General features: G+C 37.2%; 1 protein-coding gene and 1 pseudogene across 2 annotated transcripts in view; one reads left to right on the top strand and one right to left on the bottom strand.

Annotated features, from left to right (window-relative positions):
• Positions 1 to 19,558, bottom strand: part of LOC311597496 (olfactory receptor 7D4-like) — a gene marked incomplete at both ends in the record, with an annotated part of 336,911 nt that overhangs the window by 302,668 nt on the left and 14,685 nt on the right. The window lies entirely within an intron of this gene.
• Positions 9,988 to 10,926, top strand: LOC311598225 (olfactory receptor 7E24-like; annotated as a pseudogene). The gene has a single exon. The product of its transcript is annotated as an olfactory receptor 7E24-like (transcript).

Raw genomic sequence — 19,558 nt, 5'->3', positions numbered from 1 at the left:
TGTATCTTCAGTTCCTGAGATTTTATCCTCCATCTCTCTTGTAATCTGTTGATGATACTTACCTCTATGATTCCTGATCTCCCTCCCTCCCTCCCTCCCTCCCTCCCTCCCTCCCTCTCTCTCTCTCTCTCTCTCTCTCTCTCTCTCTCTCTCTCTCTCTCTCTCTCTCTCTCCTGTTCTGTTGTTTTCTATTTTTTTACTTTTATTGAATGTCTATGATTTACATGTCATGCATCAAAATCCCTTTCCTTCACAAAGTAAAATAAAACAAACAGACAAACAAAAAAATCTTGTCACAGAAGTTGTAGTTTATCACGCAGTATAGCCTTTTGTCCACATATATTTGCTTTCAAATGTCCATTGCTATGTGTCATGGGTCTGGTTGGAGGCCTACACTATTGTTACCAGATCCTCACTGGGACTGCTGTCAGCTATCCCATTGATGCTGTGTGTCAAGGAGATTCTTAATCTTTGAATCTGCAGATCAGGTCCCTTCATGTATTCCAGCAGGTCATACACGGGGTAGATGTTGGGGTGAGGTTCACTCATAACTCTGGATGAGGGCCCACTCCCTTGTCATCAGGGCAGGGACTACTTTCCTGTTCCCCTATCATCATGACATGGCCAGCTCACCTGCTCCTGTGTCTTCAGAGCAGGGCCAGCTCTCCCGCTCCTGTGTCATCATGGCAGGGCCAGCAGTGGAAGGCCATGGATGATCCATATGCCAGGATTTCCTTCTTTTTGGGAAACACCTGCACTGTGTTTTGGAGCTATCAGTATGGTCCTATGGTGGCTGTGTAGTCACTTCTGTTCCTTGGATCAGACACAGTGTGCATGCGACGCCATCTTGGATGATCTCAGCTTCAGTGTTTGTAATACATTGCGCTAAGTGTTTCCTCCCAATCAGGCTGCTCTCAGGGGTGAACACTTCTGTGTAGCTCTGGAACACAGTCATCCTAAAATGCATTGAGAACCTCATCTTTCAAACCCTGTAACCCATGTCCACCCGCCCTGATCTCTTTTCTAAGTTTTCCATTTCTTGTTTTGTTTTCTTAATTGATTCTAATCCTAATTCCCATGTCTTGAACAGCTTTAATAATTTCCTTTGCCTGTTTGATTGTGGTTTCCTGTTTATCCTCAGTGGTCTCTATTGTTTTGTTTGTATATTCCTGTAATTCTTGGAAGGATCTATTTATTTCCTCTTGATGTTTCTCAAATACTTGCACAAGCATAGCTTTAAGGTCATTTTCCTGTGATTCTGCTGCATTAGAGTATCCATTAGGTTTTTTTGTTGTTTGTTTGTTTGTTGTTGTTGTTCTTGTTTAGATTTCTGATAAAGCCATGCTGTTCTGGCTTTTGTTGGTTGTGCTTTTACCTTCCTCCCTTCTTTAGGAGCTTGGGTTTTCTAAGTTGGCAGTCGAAGGGGCAAGTACCTTCAGAAGGCAGCTATTTGGTTTATAGGCCTAGCAGGCACTGTTTTCCTGGGATTTAGATTAATTTTAACACTGCCACCTAGGATTTGAGATTCAGCAGGGTTCTGCTGACTACTTGGTCTCCTCAGGGGGAAAACAGCAGAGTAGATTAGTTGCTTGGAGGCAAGAATACTCTATCTGGGATCCAGATGCTGTTCTTGAGAGTCCCCTATGTAGAGAGGGCAGGGCACTCACAATTTGTGGCTCCCAGGCTAGGAGACAGCTGCAAACGTCCAAGCTACAGTTTGTACAATAACAGAAGTTAGGTATAAAGGACTAGGGGGATGGATAGATCTCTATAGGAAGGGGACATATAGCAGTTATGGAAAGATGCAAAGTGGCCTTGGAACAGAGGATTCAAGCTGAGAGGGGAGGTAAACAGAGTTTGAAGGAAGGAATATGGGGAGAGACAGTTAAAATTAAGGGCCACTTGAGGGGTGATATGGAATTATAATACAGTAGAAGCTTCCTAAAGTATATACATATATGCAGACAATCCAAATAAAATTGCCAAATGACAGGAGCTATAAAACCTGAATTGGACATATTTTGTCACATATGAAACCTCCAATATTGGGAATGGATTACATATAATTGAGTTGTTTGCCACAAGATTCTCCTTGGAATCCCCAAACAACCTCAGCTGTTTCCTAATGTATAGGTTGATATGCAGAAATTGATGGTAGGGCTCCATTGTGGAAGCCAACACCTATACAACCCATTGAACACAGATAAAACAGATAGTGCCTACCTAGAATCTATACCCTTACAACTTAGTGTGCTGAGTACAGGAAGCTACTCTGCATGTTCCCAAAGGAGAAATAGAAACACTATCCATTACAAACCCTTTGATTTACAAGGGTGCCCTGTCTACAAGATATGCTAGTATAATGGTGGGCCACACTTATGTGACCAAAACTTTGATTTAAGGTAAGGCTCCATGAGATGGAAACCATGGTCAACACTGCTTGGGTTATGAAAAATGGGAAAACCAAATAATACGATTCTTCTTAAGGAATGTATCAATAAAATCATTCTTAATGATATTCTGCTGGACTTAGAGATCAGTGCTTTGTTCAGCCATTACCAGAGAAGCTTTCTGCTGCACTGGTGGGAATAACTGCATAGACACACAGGAAACAGAGATCTCAGAATGCTCAGTACTAGATTGGATGTCTTAATCAAATCCCTCCCCTCAGGGTTTAGGGACACTGCAGAAGAGAAAGCTTAGATATTATAAGAGGCAGAGATGAAGAAGTCCACCAAAGAAACAAGGTCTTCAAAAACAGCAGGATTACGGTACATATAAATGCAGAGATATTGGGGCATCATGAACGTGGTCTATACCAGGTGGAGCCTTAGAGCTAAAAGGAGAAGTGGAAAAAAAGTCCTCATTGCTAACTCTGATAATCACTGGAAGAGGAAAATTTAGTTTAGGGGCTAGAGGCATGGATCAGTAGTTAAGAGCACTGGCTGCTATTCCAGGAGAACAATATTCCGTTCCCAGCACCCACATCATGACAGTTCATAGATATTTTTAATCTAGCCTCTATGGGAACAGGATACATGTGGTACACAGACCTACATGCCTGAAAAACATCACACCCATAAAAATAAGTATAACTGAATGTCTAGATGTAAAAATGCAAATATATCCATATTTGTCACCCTGCACAAAACTCAAGTCCAAGTGCATTAAGGGCCCTACCATAAAACCATATACATTAATTCTATTAGAAGAGGAAATGGGAGAAGACCATCAAGGCTGGTTGATCTGGGCCCGGGGTGAGGGGAAGGCTGCACAAACTGTTGTACCAACTAAAGACAATGCATGCAGTAAACCTAGACACCTATTCAGATCTAGCCAATGGACAGCTCATTCTACATGGTTGCAGGGAGAGCAGGGGCTGTCTCTGATATGAACTCTGGTGCTCCCTATTTGACCATTTCCCCTTGGTGGGGAAACTTGTTAGCAGTCAGAGGAAGAGGAAGCAGACTATCTGGATGAGAACTGATAGGCTGTGATCATATGGCAGAGGAGGAGGTCCCTTTCTGTCAGAGAGGAATAGAGTGAAAGAGGGTGGGAGGGGGAACAGGAAGATAGAAGTGAGGAGTTAACAATTGGGATGTAATCTGAATAAATTATTTTTAAAAGAAATAAATGGTGGAAAATAAAGAAAAAAGAAGAGGAGAAAGTGGGGAAGAGCCTCGAATTCATTGGCACAGAGGACAACTTTCTGAACAGAACACCAACAGCTCAGGCTCTGTGATCAACAGTTAATAAACGAGACCTCTTAAAACTGAAAAGTTTCTGTAAGGCAAAGGACACTGTCAATAGAATGAAAGGACAGTCCACTGTTTACAAGATCTTCACCAATCCTACATCTGACAAAGGGTTAATATCTAATATATGTAAATAACTCAAGAAATTAAATACCACCAAACCAAATAATTCAATTAAAAAAAGGTACGCAGCTAAACGTAGAATTCTTATCTGAAGAATATTAAGTGGCTGAGAAGCACTTAAGGAAATGGTGAACGTCCTTAGCCATCAGGGAAATGTAAATTAAAACAACTCTGATATTCCATCGTAACACATGTCAGAATGGCTAAGACCAAAAACTCAAGTGACAGCACATGCTGGTGAGGATATGGAGAAAAGGAAACACTCCTTCATTGCTGATGGGAATGCAAACTTATACAACCACATTGGAAATCAATCTGACACTTTCTCAGAAAATTGTGAACTATTATATTTCAAGACTCAGCTATACCACTTCTGGGCAAATACCCAAAAGATGCTGCACCATACAACAAGAACATTATCTCAGCTATGTTCATAGTCGCTTTATCGATAATAGCCAGAATCTGAAGACATCCCAGATGTCTCTCAACTGAAGAATAAAGTAAAAAGATAACTGTGGTACCTCTACACAATGGAATACTATTCAGCTATCAAAAACAAGGAAATAATGAAATTTGCAGGTAAATGGGTAGAGCCGAAGAAGATCATCCTGGATGAAGTAACAGGAAGACATGCATGGTATATACTCACTTATCAGACAAAATTAGTTATATAATGCAGGATGTTACAATCCACAGACCTAAAGAAGCTAAGTAACAAAGAGGAGCCCAGGGAGGATGCATAATTCTCATTCAGAAGGGCAAATAGAATAGACACAGGAAGACAGTTGAAGAGAAGAAACAGTATGAGAGCCTACCATTGATAGCTTCTGAAAGATTCCACGCAGCAGGAGATGCAGGGAGAGGCTGAGTCTCACAGCCAAACCTTGGGCAGAGTGTAGGGAGTCTTATGGAAGAGGTGGGGGGTAGGGGATGGCAATAAAAGGACCTAGAGGGGACAGAAAATCCACAACAAGATCAACAGAGCCACCAAATCTGGGCCCAGCGGGGCAGGTAGAGGCTGATGCACCTAACAAGGACCATGCATGGAGAGGACATAGGTATCCTGCTCAGAGGTAGCAGATAGTCAGCTCGGTCTCCATATGGGTCGCCTATTAAGGGGTGCAGGGGAAGTCCTTGCAATGGACTTTGCTTCCTGCTCTTTGATCACTTCCCTGTGGTACAGTGCTTTAGCACGCTAGAGAACATTTGGATGTAGGTAGTCCTGATTAGACTTGATAGGCTGGGGTCAGTTGGTAGGAGAGAAATGCTCCCCCTCTCTGAGGACTGGGGAAGGGCATAAGGGGGCAGAGGGAGGGAGGATGGGAGGAGATGAGGGAGGGGACTATGATTGGGATGTAAAGTGAATACATTTTAAAAATAAATCTAAATAAAAAATAAATATGAAAAGAAAGAAAATTTACTTTTATCTGGAAATTATTTTTCCATTTATTTATTTATTTATTTATTTATTTATTTATTCTCTTCACATCCAAATCCCAGCCCCCTACCTCCTCTCCTCCCAGTCCCACCCTCTGCTCTTCCTCACATTTGCCCCTCTTCTTCCTCCCAGAGCAGGAGAGACCCCTGATTGGTATCAATCCACCCTGGTATCTCAAGTCACTGCAGGACTAAGCACATCCTATGCCACCTGGGAGTGACATGGCAGCCCAGCTAAGAGCAATTGACATAGCAGTAGGTCGGAAATTCAGAGATAGCCTCTACTCCTATTGTTAAGGGACCCATATGGTGACCAAGCTGCACACTTACTACCATATCTATAGGGGAGCTAGGTTCTGTCCATGGAAGATCTTTGGTTGGTCATTCAGTCTCTGTAAACCCCAGTAGGCTCAGAATAGATTGCTTTGTACATCTTCTTGAGGTGCTGTTGACCCCTCTATCTGTCTTCTTCAGCACTTCCCGAGTTCGGCCCATTGGTTGGTCTTGGGTCTCTGCATTCATCTCCATCAGCTGCTGGACGAAGTGTCTGAGAAGACATTTATGCTAGACACTTGTCTGCAAGCTTAGGAGGAGGATGATTAATACTGACAGTTAATGGTGACCCCATGCCCAGCAGGAGACGGACAGGAGAAAATGAACTCAAGGGCATCTTTGAGAGTTCTTTGTCTCATAGTGCCTTTTCGGAGCTTTTCTTTTTCTTTTTTAACATTTTAGCATTTTTAATTTTTATTCATCTATTTTTTTGTTTATTTATCATAAAGATCCTTTGTGTATATTTTTGGCTTCCAGTTTTCTGTTTTTATGGGATTCCTGAATGTATGAATATGTAAGTATCAATATCTATTTCTGTTTCTTGTGCCTTCTTTTGGATGCTTTCTCTTCTGTTTCTTTGTTTTGTCGTATCCCGATCTGTTTGTTCTTGTTCTGTTTTGTTATTATGTTACATTTTATTATTATCCCTTTGATGTCTTTTTTTTCTAATGAGATATAGGAAGAGGTGGCTGTGGCCTGGGGTGGAAGTAGAGAAGGGAACTGGGAGAAGAGAGAGGGTGATCAATAATCAGGTTATATTATATTTAAAACAAATCTCTAATTTTAATAAAATATTGAATATATAAAATAAAAGATGGGAATTGATTTACTTCAGGATCTAGTTGTACCACTCTTGTGCATATTACCAAATGATGTTTCACCCTACCACAGAGACACTTGCTCAACCATGTTCATTGTGGCTCTATTCATAATAGCCAGGAATTAGAAACCTTATAGATACCTGGAAATAGATGAATTGATAAGAAAGTGGTAGATTTATAAAATGTAATATTACTCATCCATTTAAATCATGAAATTTGTAGCAAATGAATGGAACTAGAAAAGTCATACTGAGTGAGGCATGCAAACTTATATGCAGATGTTACCTGTTAAGTCATCAATAAGCAAGTTGCAATCTGTAAAACCAGGGAGGTGAGGTAGAGAATAAAGGAAAATATTACATATCAAATTTAGTTCTAGGACTTAAATTTGCTGACTGTAGTACATTAGACTCCATAGCTGTGCCTCATTGTCCTATGGATGTTGCATCAGAAAATTCCTATCTGAGATACTATTTCTTTTATTTACTGGGGTGGCAGGATCTCACTGGGAACCAGACAGTGAGACCCATGCAGTCTAATTTCATTGGTTTATAACTTAGCATAAATAAAACTTAATTATGTGTTGCCTATAGGAAGGCCCAGTAAAAATTTGTTTTATTATCATCATGAAATCATGCCATTCTTCAGTCCAGTAAAAAAATATTGACATAACTTCAGCCATGAGTTCATGGTGAGTTCAAAAATGGCAACCTGAGTATCTTTATCTATGGCCTGAGAAAACGATCATCAAAAGTGTCCTGAAAGCACTCTACTAGCACAGTGTCACCTCAAAACACGAACCATTCTTTTAAATATGATTTGGATAAAAATGGATGGAGCATAATGGTAGGCTAGTAAATCAGGTCTTTTAACACTTTATATGTATAACTTGAAATTTTCATAATCATTTCAAGATTGCAACAATAATATGAATAATGACTTTGTTAATATTTCTTTCTAAGTTTCAGATTTACCATGTCTATACTTTGAGAACAATGTGAATGATTTTGATATCATTGAAGTGTGTACATGTTTATAGCAATAAGCAGTTTGGGGTGCATTGTCTCCATATATAATCCCCACCTGACTGAAAAATAACTGTGCAACCTAGACCGGCCTAGAATTAGGAAATCTCATTTCTTTGCAGCATAAATTGCTGAATCACAGATGTGTGCCAAGTTCCTGAGCATTTTTAAATGGAAGTAGATAGAATTATAATTTTTATATGATGATATAAAAGAGTTCATACATAATAGTTTACCATAGGTAAAGATAACCCAAAATCATACTGTGGATATTCACTTCCTCCCACTCTTCCACAATTAATATTATGAATCTTGTAGGGACTACTACAACCTGGTCCAATTTGTGTAATTATAAAGTCCTGCATTGAACCTTCAAGACCATAGAATGGTGAGCAATCAGCATGTAGAAGCTTTTGACTCAATTCATATCTGTCCTGGGGGCAGAGAGTGGGTCTTCATCTGACAGTAGGCATACTGGTGTTTGGATCGGCATTTTCTCTTTATGACCCAGAAAGAGAAGCTTCACTGAATAAGTGATGAGAGGTGGTAGATATGGGAAAGATTATTACAAGTCTTTAAGCCTGCCAATTTGGGTAGGCAGTAGGGAGAATATTGACATAATCTATTTTGTTTTTAAGAATTATGGTACTTTAAGTGAGTTATCACACATCGTATTCAATTTGTTTTCCACCAATTCTGGTTCTAATTTACTTTATCAAAACAGTAGCCTATAAGGGAACATCAAGATTTCAAGTTCTTGTAATCACACTTAATCAGAGTGAAAGGCAGTCGTTCCTATTTTCTGACAGTTCTAAAATGTTCCATAAACATTGTTTAGTGTTAATATGAATAATTATATCACACTATATCTACATAAATATTCAAATATCAAGTATTGTGTAATATGTGCACCTAAACTCACACATTTTGAAGGCCTGTAATTTGACTGCTGAAATTTAAGTTAATGGCATCAGTAGTTTGGTTATCTGGATGTGTAATGTCCTGTTAGAGCTATTGACTAATGAGACTGAGTACCGCTTGTAATTTTCTGAAAATATTTAAAACATATCTATACAATAACAATACAGGGTAGGTATTAATGATGTACGTCTTACACGTGAAGACAAAGACTTTATTCATACTTAATTTAAATTACTTTTTATCCTTTTATCTTTTGAGCATGTGTTTTGATGCAGGTTAAATTAGTTCATCGACTTTGTGTTGTTTATTTTTTCACATTCTTATACTGTGACCTGACAAAATAGTCAGCTGTTTCCTTTAATGCAGATGAATGTGAAGGTAGGCAACCATCCACACATTAGCAAAGGTGTGCATTGAATATGTTAAGTAAAAATAAGAAAATTTGAACTTGGACTTGGGGGCTTTCCTTGCTTCTAATGATTTCAAATATAAATCTTGTGTCTTAGAATAGAATGTTAATATATAACATGAGATCAAGTTCAAAAAAGGTGACATGTTATCTGTTTGATTTTTAAAAACTGTGTGATTTTTTTTATTTCTAAAGTTACTTCATACAATTTATCACCTTTCAATTAACCAGGAAGACTGAATGTCAATGCTACATTCGCTGTCACAGATGTCATATAATCATCTTCACCTAATTAAACCACTCTCACGAAAACTCGAACATCATCAAGGGCAGAGCTAGGAGTGACATTAAATAATTTAAAGCTCATCCACCTAAGAGGTAAGTTAGAATGATGATGAATTCCTTGAGTAATGGGCACACTTTAATATTTAAAGAGGATAAATTATGAACTTTATTTTGAGAAAGAATCACTTAATACACAGCCCAGGCTGTTTTAAACTGTTTCTGTTATTCTGACAAATAGCAGTTTAGATCCTTGTTGTTGTGTATTTGTTGTGCACAGCATTGGATTTAATGATTATATTTTAATAATGGCATGAAATTTGACTCTGTTCACGATCTAACACGTTCTTCTGCTCATTTCCCATCCCATTGTGTCTTCCTCCTTTTTAAAAATAATAATCCTTCTAGACATTCCTCTGCCTCAATCTTCCAGATATTCAGTTTACAAGCATACACTGATATGACTGTGTAAAATAACTTAGCGTTCATATAATGTCACATGCACATACACATGTGTGTATGTGTGTGTGTGTGGGCATGATACCATCTGATGAGAATAAGGTAGGGTTGAATTGTGTACTTCTGAATTTGAAGGTTGTATTTTATTAGTACTCTACTTCATTATTACCATGCATCTCTTTTATGTAATGTTTATGGTCCTTCAACTTTGCATAGATGAATGTAGATGATGCAAAGAAGTTAATAACAGGCAAAACAATAATGAAAGTCTTCAAAGATCGACTTGTGGAATTCAAAAATACTTCTCTAAGAATATGGAAAGCCTTAAATGAGAGTGCTTGTATTAAAATTACTTAGAATTCAGAATGATTTTATATTTGACTTGATTTTTTACTATTGTTTCTTTCCTTTTAAAAAGGGTGATGATGAAAATGAAAATAAAAAACATAACATATGTTTCAGAATTCTATCTTCTGAGAGTCTCTGATGATCCAGAACTGCAGCCCATTCTCCGTGGGTTGTTCCTGTCTATGTACCTGATATCAGTCATCGGGAACCTGCTCATCATCCTGATTGTCAGTTCATTTTCCAATCTCCACACTCCTATGTACTTTTTCCTCTCCCTTCTGTCCTTGGCTGACATCGGATTCATTTCTACAACAGTCCCAAACATGGTTGCTGACCTTTAAATGCACAGTTCAGCCATATCCTTTGTGGGATGCCTGACTCAGATGTCTTTCTTTGTCATTTTTGCATGTATGGATAGCATGCTTCTGGCTGTGATGGCCTATGACAGGTTTGTGGCCATTTGTCACCCCCTGCATTACACAGCAATTATGAACCCTGGTCGCTGTGGCATCTTAGCTTTAATGTCTTTTTCGGCTAGCCTTTTTGAATCCCTGCTTCATAATTTGATGGCCTTGCAAGTTAAATGTTTCAAAGATGTGACAATTGCTAATTTCTTCTGTCATCCTTCTCAACTTCTTAATTTAGCCTGCAACAACACACTTAATAATAACATGCTCATGTATGTTATTGGTGTCATACTTGGTGTTTTTCCCTTGTCAGGAATCCTTGTCTCATACTTTAAAATCATTTCTTCTATTCTGAGAATCACCTCTTCAGGAGGTAGGCATAAAGCTTTCTCTACTTGCGGGTCTCACCTGGCAGTGGTGTGCTTATTTTATGGAACAGGGCTTGGAGAGTATTTTGGCTCACTGTTGTCTCATTCTTCTGGAAACAATGTGGTGGCCTCATTAATGTACACTGTGGTTGTTCCCATGCTGAATCCTTTCATCTACAGTTTGAAGAATCAGGACATTAACAGCTCCTTAAATAGGCTTCACTTTTGTGTTGTTTAATAGCAGGTCTCATGGACTCCATGTGACGGGTTATAAAAATTTTTTAAAGACTAACCACCTAGAACTGTGAATACTGCCTCATGGGCTCCATAATGTTTCCAAACCTTGATGACTTTATTTTATCCTAATTTATTCACATAAAAAGATGCTTTGCTAGAGTGATAATAGCACAATTCAGATTATTTATTTATTTATTTATTTATTTAGAGACAGGGTTTCTTTATAGGCCAGACTGACCTAAAAGTTATGTATCTGTCTCTGCCTCGTAAGTGCTACAGTTAAAGTGTGTGCTGGAACACACAATTGAATTTAGTTGTTTCTAAGTTTGGAGTTTAAACTAAATCTATTGATTAGGTGATAGTGAATGTTGCTGAATATTGTAAATGTGACCAAACTGGAATCCTGGAGCTTGTTATGCTCACCTATTTTTCTTATGAACACCTTACATTATAAAGATTGGGAGTGAAACCAGTTGAAACTGATAAGAAAATAAAAATGAATTAAGAAACTTTATATTTCAACTAAGTTCATTTCTGAGTAAAGAAAGGTTCACACCACTTTTTTTTTTTTTTTTTTTTTTTAGTATATGTGCTGCCGTAGCGAGCACAGTTCACACCACTTTTGTGGACATTCATTTGCTCATTTTTTCCTCCTCTAACTTCTTCTTCTACCTCCTTTTTTCTGTCTTCTCTACTCATTCAACTGCAATGGGCTGATTTAACTATTTCTAAGTACTTATATTGAACTTTAAATATTGTTCAGAGTAATCATCCTGTGCCTCCTGCACTACAATTTGACTTGTCCAATTATAATGTGATCCATTGTAGTGTTTCCTCCTATTTTTTTTTAGGATGCTACTTTCTTCCCATGTCAGTAATGAGGATGAAGCCTTGAGATTTTCCTCAGTACACTTCAGTATGTGCATTTTTACAGCCTTCCTTGATCTGTAGCCATGACAGACATAAGAAAACTAGTCAGTACTTAGGAAAATAAGGAGAAGAATGTCAGCAGCATTCTTTCCTTATCCTCAAGACTAACACAGAGCATTGAATAGAAGGATAGGTTTATACTGCATGAAATTTAAGTTATAGGTTTGTTACATTTTAGATATTGGTTGATGTGGGCATCCTAGGAATCTTACTGAAAACATTCTTTCCTCTATTGCTGACTGTACATCTATAAATATCTGCTATGAGGAAGCAGAAAATAGAATTCTATAAACTCATCCTTAAGGAGTACAAAATAATTTTAGTGTGCTTGTGAAAATGAGTATGATGATAAAGCAACATCTATAACATAATTAATTATGAAGTATGCTTCTGATTTCAAAGCTTTGAGCTCAAGAGCTATGTTCTATCATCTATCTATCTATCTATCTATCTATCTATCTATCTATCATCTCTTTATCCTCTCTCTCTCTCTCTCTCTCTCTCTCTCTCTCTCTCTCTCTCTGTCTCTCTCTCTCTCCATCTATCTATATCAACCTAGTTTTCTACTTGTCTTTCTTATTTTATATGTGCCACATTAGGTTTATTTTAGATAGAAGAACATAAATTGTGTGTTAATTATTGTAGTCCTTAGGTCAAGAAATCTGGAATCCTGTTTGCATAACTGGCATTTGTTTACATATCATAGACTGTGGGTTAAAGATTGAAGTACTTTTTCTGTTGAGCCCAATCTGTGTGCATTTTATTCACTTGTCATTCTTGTATGAGAATCCTCCATCATTTGGGTGTTTTCATATCAGTTTTTTTTCTGTCACATGGAAGATCATTGGGAGTAATTTGCTTTTTGTATAATAGATAAAGTAACAAGGATCACTAAAATATTAAGAGAGGGGATTCAGCAAGATAAGTGTAGTGCAGAAAGTAAAACAAATTAAGCAAATATGTAACATATGGTATCAATATAGGCCCTCCTACTTTTGCTATCTTAATCATACAAAGAAATAAAGTTATATGTTAAATGATGTGCTCCGAATTTGTAAATACTTATATAAATGTTAAAGTAGAAAAAATTATTTAACACATTCAGAAAGCCACTTTTAAAAATTGAACAAAATGTAAAACCAGCAAAAATACTCTTTCCTAGATACTTCTTCAACCTGTATGCATTTGATCCAAATAAATGTGTATAGAATCATTTCAGGCACTTGAAATATTTTATATATTAAAACCATGGGCGTGGATTTCATAATAATGGTACATTTGTGACTTTATGTCAAATATTAATTTATGAGATAGCTAGTTTGGTGACAACTTGACACAAGCTACAGTTATCTGAAAGGAGAGAACCTCAATTGAGAAAATATCTCCGTAATATATGGCTGTAGGGCATTTTGTTAAAATTATAAATCCATTCAGGTGGTGCCGTCCTTGCGCTGGTGGTCCTGAGCTCTATAAGAATTCAGGCAGAGGGGTTAATGGGGAGAAAGCCAGTAGGCAGGACCCCGTCAGGGCATCCACATCAGCTACTAATCCCAAATTCCTGCTCCAATTGAGTTCCTATCCAACTTCCTTCAATGATGAGTAGTGTGCGGAAGTGTAAGCTAATTAACACCTCCCAACTTGCTTGTCGCCATGGTGTTTCAGCACAGCAATAGTAAGCCTAAGGTGTGTTTCTAAACAAAACGGTTATTAAAATTTGATGTTTACAAAATAGCTGTAGAGGAACTACATAATAGCTTTTGGCAAAACTACAATAATTTACTGGCTTTAGAAACATTTACTGTTGCATCAATACATACAAAATTTCCCATATATTCAAATTAAACTCACTACTTCTACTCCCTTTAAGTGCACAAAAATTGTGTGTGGATTGATTTAATAATGAAATATAACATGATAATAATATGCACTAAGGGGTCCTGCTCAAACTGTGGCTCCAGCCAAGGACAATATGTGCAGTAAACTTCAAACCTCTACCCAGATCTAGCCAATGGACAGGACATTCTCCACAGTTGAATGGAGAGTGGGGTCTGACTTTCACAGGAACTCTGGTGCCTCATATTTGACCATGTCCCCTGGATAGGGAGACCTGGTAGCACTCAGAGGAAGGATAGCAGGCTACCAAGAAGAGACTTGATACCCTATGAGCATATACAGGAGGAGGAGGTCCCCCTTAGTCACAGTCATAGGGGAGGGGAGTAAGGGGAAAATGGGAGGGAGGATTGGGAGGATACAAAGGATGGGATAACAATTGAGATATAATATGAATAAATTAATAAAACATATTTTAAAAATAATATGCACTAAATACTCTTAACCTAGAAATGATAATAAAATAATAGTAAGCTTCTAGATCTGGGAATTAACTGACACACATAAAAGGAAAGAGGTACAGTCCTATACCCTGAAAGCATACAATATGGACAGGTAAGAGGACCTCAGATATTTTTACTTTCATTGTATGCTTCCCCTGAATCTCTAGTACTCACGCAGATGAGTAACATATCCAAAGACCTCCACCTTCTAGCATTTCTTGAATCTATTTCCATTTGGAAACTGGACAGAATTTAAATCTGAATTCTACAAGTATCTGTGGCCATGCGATTAAGACACGTTGTTTAAAATGTAAGCATATATCCATTTCTGATTTTTTTTTTTTACAGAAAATGCTAGTATGGGTTAGAATTAATCCCTGTTCAAATGAAAATAAAAACAGAACATATCAAAATATATAGGTGAATGCATTTTTAAGAGGAAAGTTTACATTAAAATTCACAGCATTGGTATTACAAATCTGAGATATAACAAATACATAAGAGAATGCTTCACTGAAGTCTTAAAAAATAAGAGGAAACAAAAGCCCAAACTCATGAAGAAATGCAAATAAGTAAGATCATGGAAGAAATCAATGAAATAGAAACAAAGAAAAATAAAATGAATAAAATAAACAGCTGGTTCTTGAGAAGAATAAATGAGATTAATTAATACTCACTTTCCAAAGGAAACAAAAGAAACAGAGAAAAGAAAAAAAAAACTAATCAGATTATCAATGTAAAGAGATACATTACAACATAGGCCAATAAAATCCCGAAGATCACAATGTCATACTTCAAAAACATATCCCAATAAGTGGAAATTGTAATATAAATATATACCTTTCTAAATTCATATGAACTACCAAAGTTCAACTAAGGAAAGACAAGACAGACACATCACAATAATATTGAAGCAGAATAACAAAAACAAAAAATACCTCCTTCCTTAAGAAAAACAAGCAAACTAGCTAACTAGCTAAGTAGCTAGCTAACCTACTAACTAACTAACTAACTAACTCTCCTGACTTAAAACAAAAACATTTGCCAGGTTTATGCACCTTCTTATGTGTTGTTGGTCAGGGTAGCCTCAGATGACTCCTAACCAACATAGAGTATTTTTTTTTTATTTCTGTTAGTTGCCAACAAGAATTAAATGTTAATACCATATTTCAGCTACATTAAAGAAAGCTGGAGTTAAGCTTCAAGCTTCCTCCAGCTGGCTAGACTTTATAGTGCTGAAGTATTATTATGAAGGGTTCAGGGAGAATGAAAATATCAATTGTTTCACCCAGCACAGAAGTCTACAGACTATAGTGTCAACCTGCCATGCAAAATATATGATGCTTGGTGCTACTGTGGTCTAACCGTAATGAGGGTAAACAGCTGCTATTAACATGGCTTGAAGTCCCCTCCATAGAACGGAATGCATGCCTGAGACTATAAACTTAAGCAAAGCCCATTGCTAGGGCTTTCGCAGACTGGAGAGAAAAACCTCAATATTCTTGTTTAGCTAAATTAGCATAGTGACACCAAACTATAGTTTTGAAATTCATCTTTATATCTATATATATAATCAAAGAATATTTTCTTTGTCATCAACAGTGGTTAATGTACAAACATATGGATGCTAATGATGTCCAAAATAAGCAGTATGTACTATAAATCCAGACATTCTAGAGAGTAGTAGAAGGAAACTCCAGTCTAAAAAACTTAACTACATCCAAGAAAACATGAGCAGTAAACAATTACAGACTAGCAACCCCAAAATAGAGTACATGTACACACAAACACATAACACACACACACATACACATCATCATCATCATCATCATCATCATCATCACCACTACTTCCACCACCACAACCAAAATAACAGGATCAACAAACACTCTTCATTGATATCTCTCAACAACAATTCTTTCAATACTCCAATTAAAAAATCTAACAGAATGGATGCAAAAGCCTTTATCTGCTGCATCTAAGAAACATAGGTGACATGGTCACTTTAGTATCTGACAAATTATACTTCAAACAAAAGCTAATCATATGAGATAATGTCAATATATACTAGCCAAGGGAAAACACACCAAAACAATCTTTCAATAATTAACATCGGTGCCAGAAACAGAGAGGCACACAAGTTAGTAAAAACAAAATCAAAAGGAAAACAAACAAACAAACAAACAAACAATACTACTACAGCATAAATCACTCAATTCTTACCATCCAGATAACAGAAAATACTGAAGATAAAAGATAATATAAACCAAATGGACTTAACAAATATTTATAGAATATTTCAGCCAAAAAAACCCACAAAATTTTTTTATCTCAGCATCTTATGAATGTTCTTTAAATTTGGACACATATCACATCTCAACAAAAATGTAAAGAAATGAAATAGCACCTTACATCCTACCTGACCACCACAGATTAAACATGGATATCAGTAACACCAGAAACATCAGAAATCTTAAAACACATGGATGTTGAACAACTCACTACTAAATGAAAAACAAGTAAAGGCAGAAATTAAGAAAGAAATTAAGACTTCCTGAATATACAACAAGCTTATGGGGCACAATGAAGCCAGTTCTAAACAGTAAGGTCATAACACTCTGTGTTTACATTACATAATTGGTGATATTTCATACTAGTTACATAACAACATACCTTAAAACTCTAGGACAAAAGGAAGAAGTCACACTAAAAATGAGTAGACACCAAGAAATCACCAAACTCAGGGCAGAAATTAACAAAATAGAAACAAACAAAACAACACAACAAAAAGCATACAAATAGTAAATAAAATGAAGAGTTAGTTCTTTGGAAAAAATCAGTAAAATTGACAACCTTTAGCCAAATTCACTAAAAGTCAAAGAGAGAACACCTAAATTAGAGGTGAAAAGTGAGACATAACAACAGAATCTGAGGAAATCCAGAGAATCATAGGGACATATTTTTAAGTGTTGTAGTCTATCAAATTGGAAAATGTAAAACAAACAATTTCTCTATAAGCACCACTTACTAAAATTAAAATATGATCAAACAAACCATTTAAACAGACCTACAAGCCCTTGTGACACAAACAGTAATTAAAAATCTCTCAACTTCCAAGATGGCAGGGGCCAGGGCATACTGTATCTGAGTGGCAGAAGATCAGATATTGTAGACCTGGGGAGTAATATGGCATCTGACTCCAAAACAAATCTGGTGTTTCCTCAAAGGGAAGGGACATCCCAGGAGCTGAGGACACACAGTTATAGGTACCCCACAGCCGTCTTCCATGTACAGGTGTCTTGCACTGTCACTCCAGCACTTTCCACCTGCTCACACAGGTCTGCAGTTCTGGGTTGTTCTGCTCCAGCAACCACATCTCAGACTCCTCTGCCTTCCCCGAGGGCAGCAACTGGATACTGGGGACAGCAGCACAACTTCCAACCCATTGTTCTATTGGTCCCACTGTGGAGACCAGCTGGACAGTAAGAGCATACAGGGTCCCAGGTCCATGGATGGTGGAATCCATCCAGGTTTGCAGTGTTTGCTCAGCTAGCAAGCTGCCCGCCATTCTGAAATGCCAGCACCTGTTCATTCTGGACTTTCCCTGCCATCATGAAGAGGACTCCAGACTCCAGAGACGTGTAGATAAAGCTTTCTATTTAGCTGCCCTAGCTGTTTTGAAGAGACAGCAGAACCTCACTGGATCAGAAAGGCCTAAGAAACCCAGTGGGTTCCCAGAACAAAACAGTCAAATGCAATGGAAAACCAGATGGCTAAAGGCCATCATAATAAATTAAAACAAACAAACAAACAAACAAACAAAAAACAGGGCAATATGGCTGTACCAGAAATACCCTGAAACACTGCTTATTCTAATGCAACTGAAACACAGAAAAATGACCTTAAATCTATGCTTCTGAAGTTGTTAGAGTTATTTAAAGAGAAAATTGAATAAACCCATCAAAGAAATATAGGAAAAAAAATTTAAAAAGCCATCACAGACATAAAAGAAAATACAATCAAACCGGTGAAGTAAATGAATAGAATTGTTCAATGCCTGAAGATGGAAATAGAATCAATAAAGGAAACACAAATTGAGGAAACCCTGAAGATGGAAAACTTGGAGAAGAGAACAGGAACCACAGAGGTAAGCATCACCATCTGAATACAAGAGATGAAAGAAAGAATGTCAGGCATAGAAGACACTATTGAAGAAATTGATAAATCTGTCAAAGAAAATATTAAATAAAAAACTTCCTGACACAAACCATCCAAGAAATCAAGGACACCATGAAAAGTAAAAAACTAAGAATAATTGAAATAGAGAGAGAGAAAAAGGAAGAGTTCAGGCTTCAAGGACCAGAAAATATTTTCTATAAAATCTTAGAAGAAAATTTCTCCAACCTAAAAAGAGAGATCCTTAAACATAAAACAGGCTTACTGTGGGACTTTTAAAGCCATTTATGTTTTATATTGTGATATTAGTATTAATGTTCTACCTTGAGGATAAATGGGAAAGGGTAGGTTCTAATGGAAAAGTGATACATTTGCATGTCAAATTGATAATTGGTTAGTGTGCTGACTAGTTTTACTAATTTAACATAAATTGAGTAACCAGAGAAGACAAAGCCTCAATTTAGAAGAGGTGTCCATAAAATCCACCTGAAGTGTATTTTCTTAATCAGTGATTGCTGCAAAGAGGCCCATTCAATTCTGGGTGGTATCTTCCCAGGGCTGGTGGTCCTGGGCTCTATATGAAAGCAGGTTGAGAAATTCATGGGGCATAAACTGGAAAGCTGAACCCTTCCATGGCTTCTTCTTCAGCTTCTCCCTCCAGGTTCCTGTTTTATTTGAGTTCCTGTATTGGCATCATTTTATTATAAGCAATGTTGGTATGCTGGGGAAGTATAAGACAAATAATTCCTTTCTGATGCAAGTTGCTTTTGTTATGGTATTTCATCACAGCAGAAGAAATACAAACTAAGAAATTTCTCCAACTTTTCAGAATGAAGCTAACTACTTGGCACTGTAACCCTGGCTTCAAAGCTTATTCCATCTTTCTATCATGACAGTTGTTTCATAATTGTGGGGAATATGGTGCGCTAGTGAATTATTTTTAGTCAATTGTCATATCTCTCTTTCAGTGAAGTGAGTTCCTTTATCAGAAGCAATACTGGGTGGTATACCATGACTGAAGATATGGTATCTTGTATGTCCACAGATATTAGTTTTTATAGCAACAATACATAGTGAAAAACAAAATCCATAACCAGAATATCTTTTCCAGTAAGGAAAAAGTGTTGTCTGTCTCATGGAGAAAGGGGTCCAGTGTAGCCAATGTGTCACCATATTAATGGCTGGTCACTCCAA

The sequence above is a fragment of the Acomys minous genome (assembly GCF_964271855.1).
Source record: "Acomys minous genome assembly, chromosome: 5".
NCBI lineage: Eukaryota > Metazoa > Chordata > Mammalia > Rodentia > Muridae > Acomys > Acomys minous.
Note: the sequence above shows the minus strand (reverse complement) of the source record. Positions and strands in the feature narration are given on the sequence as shown.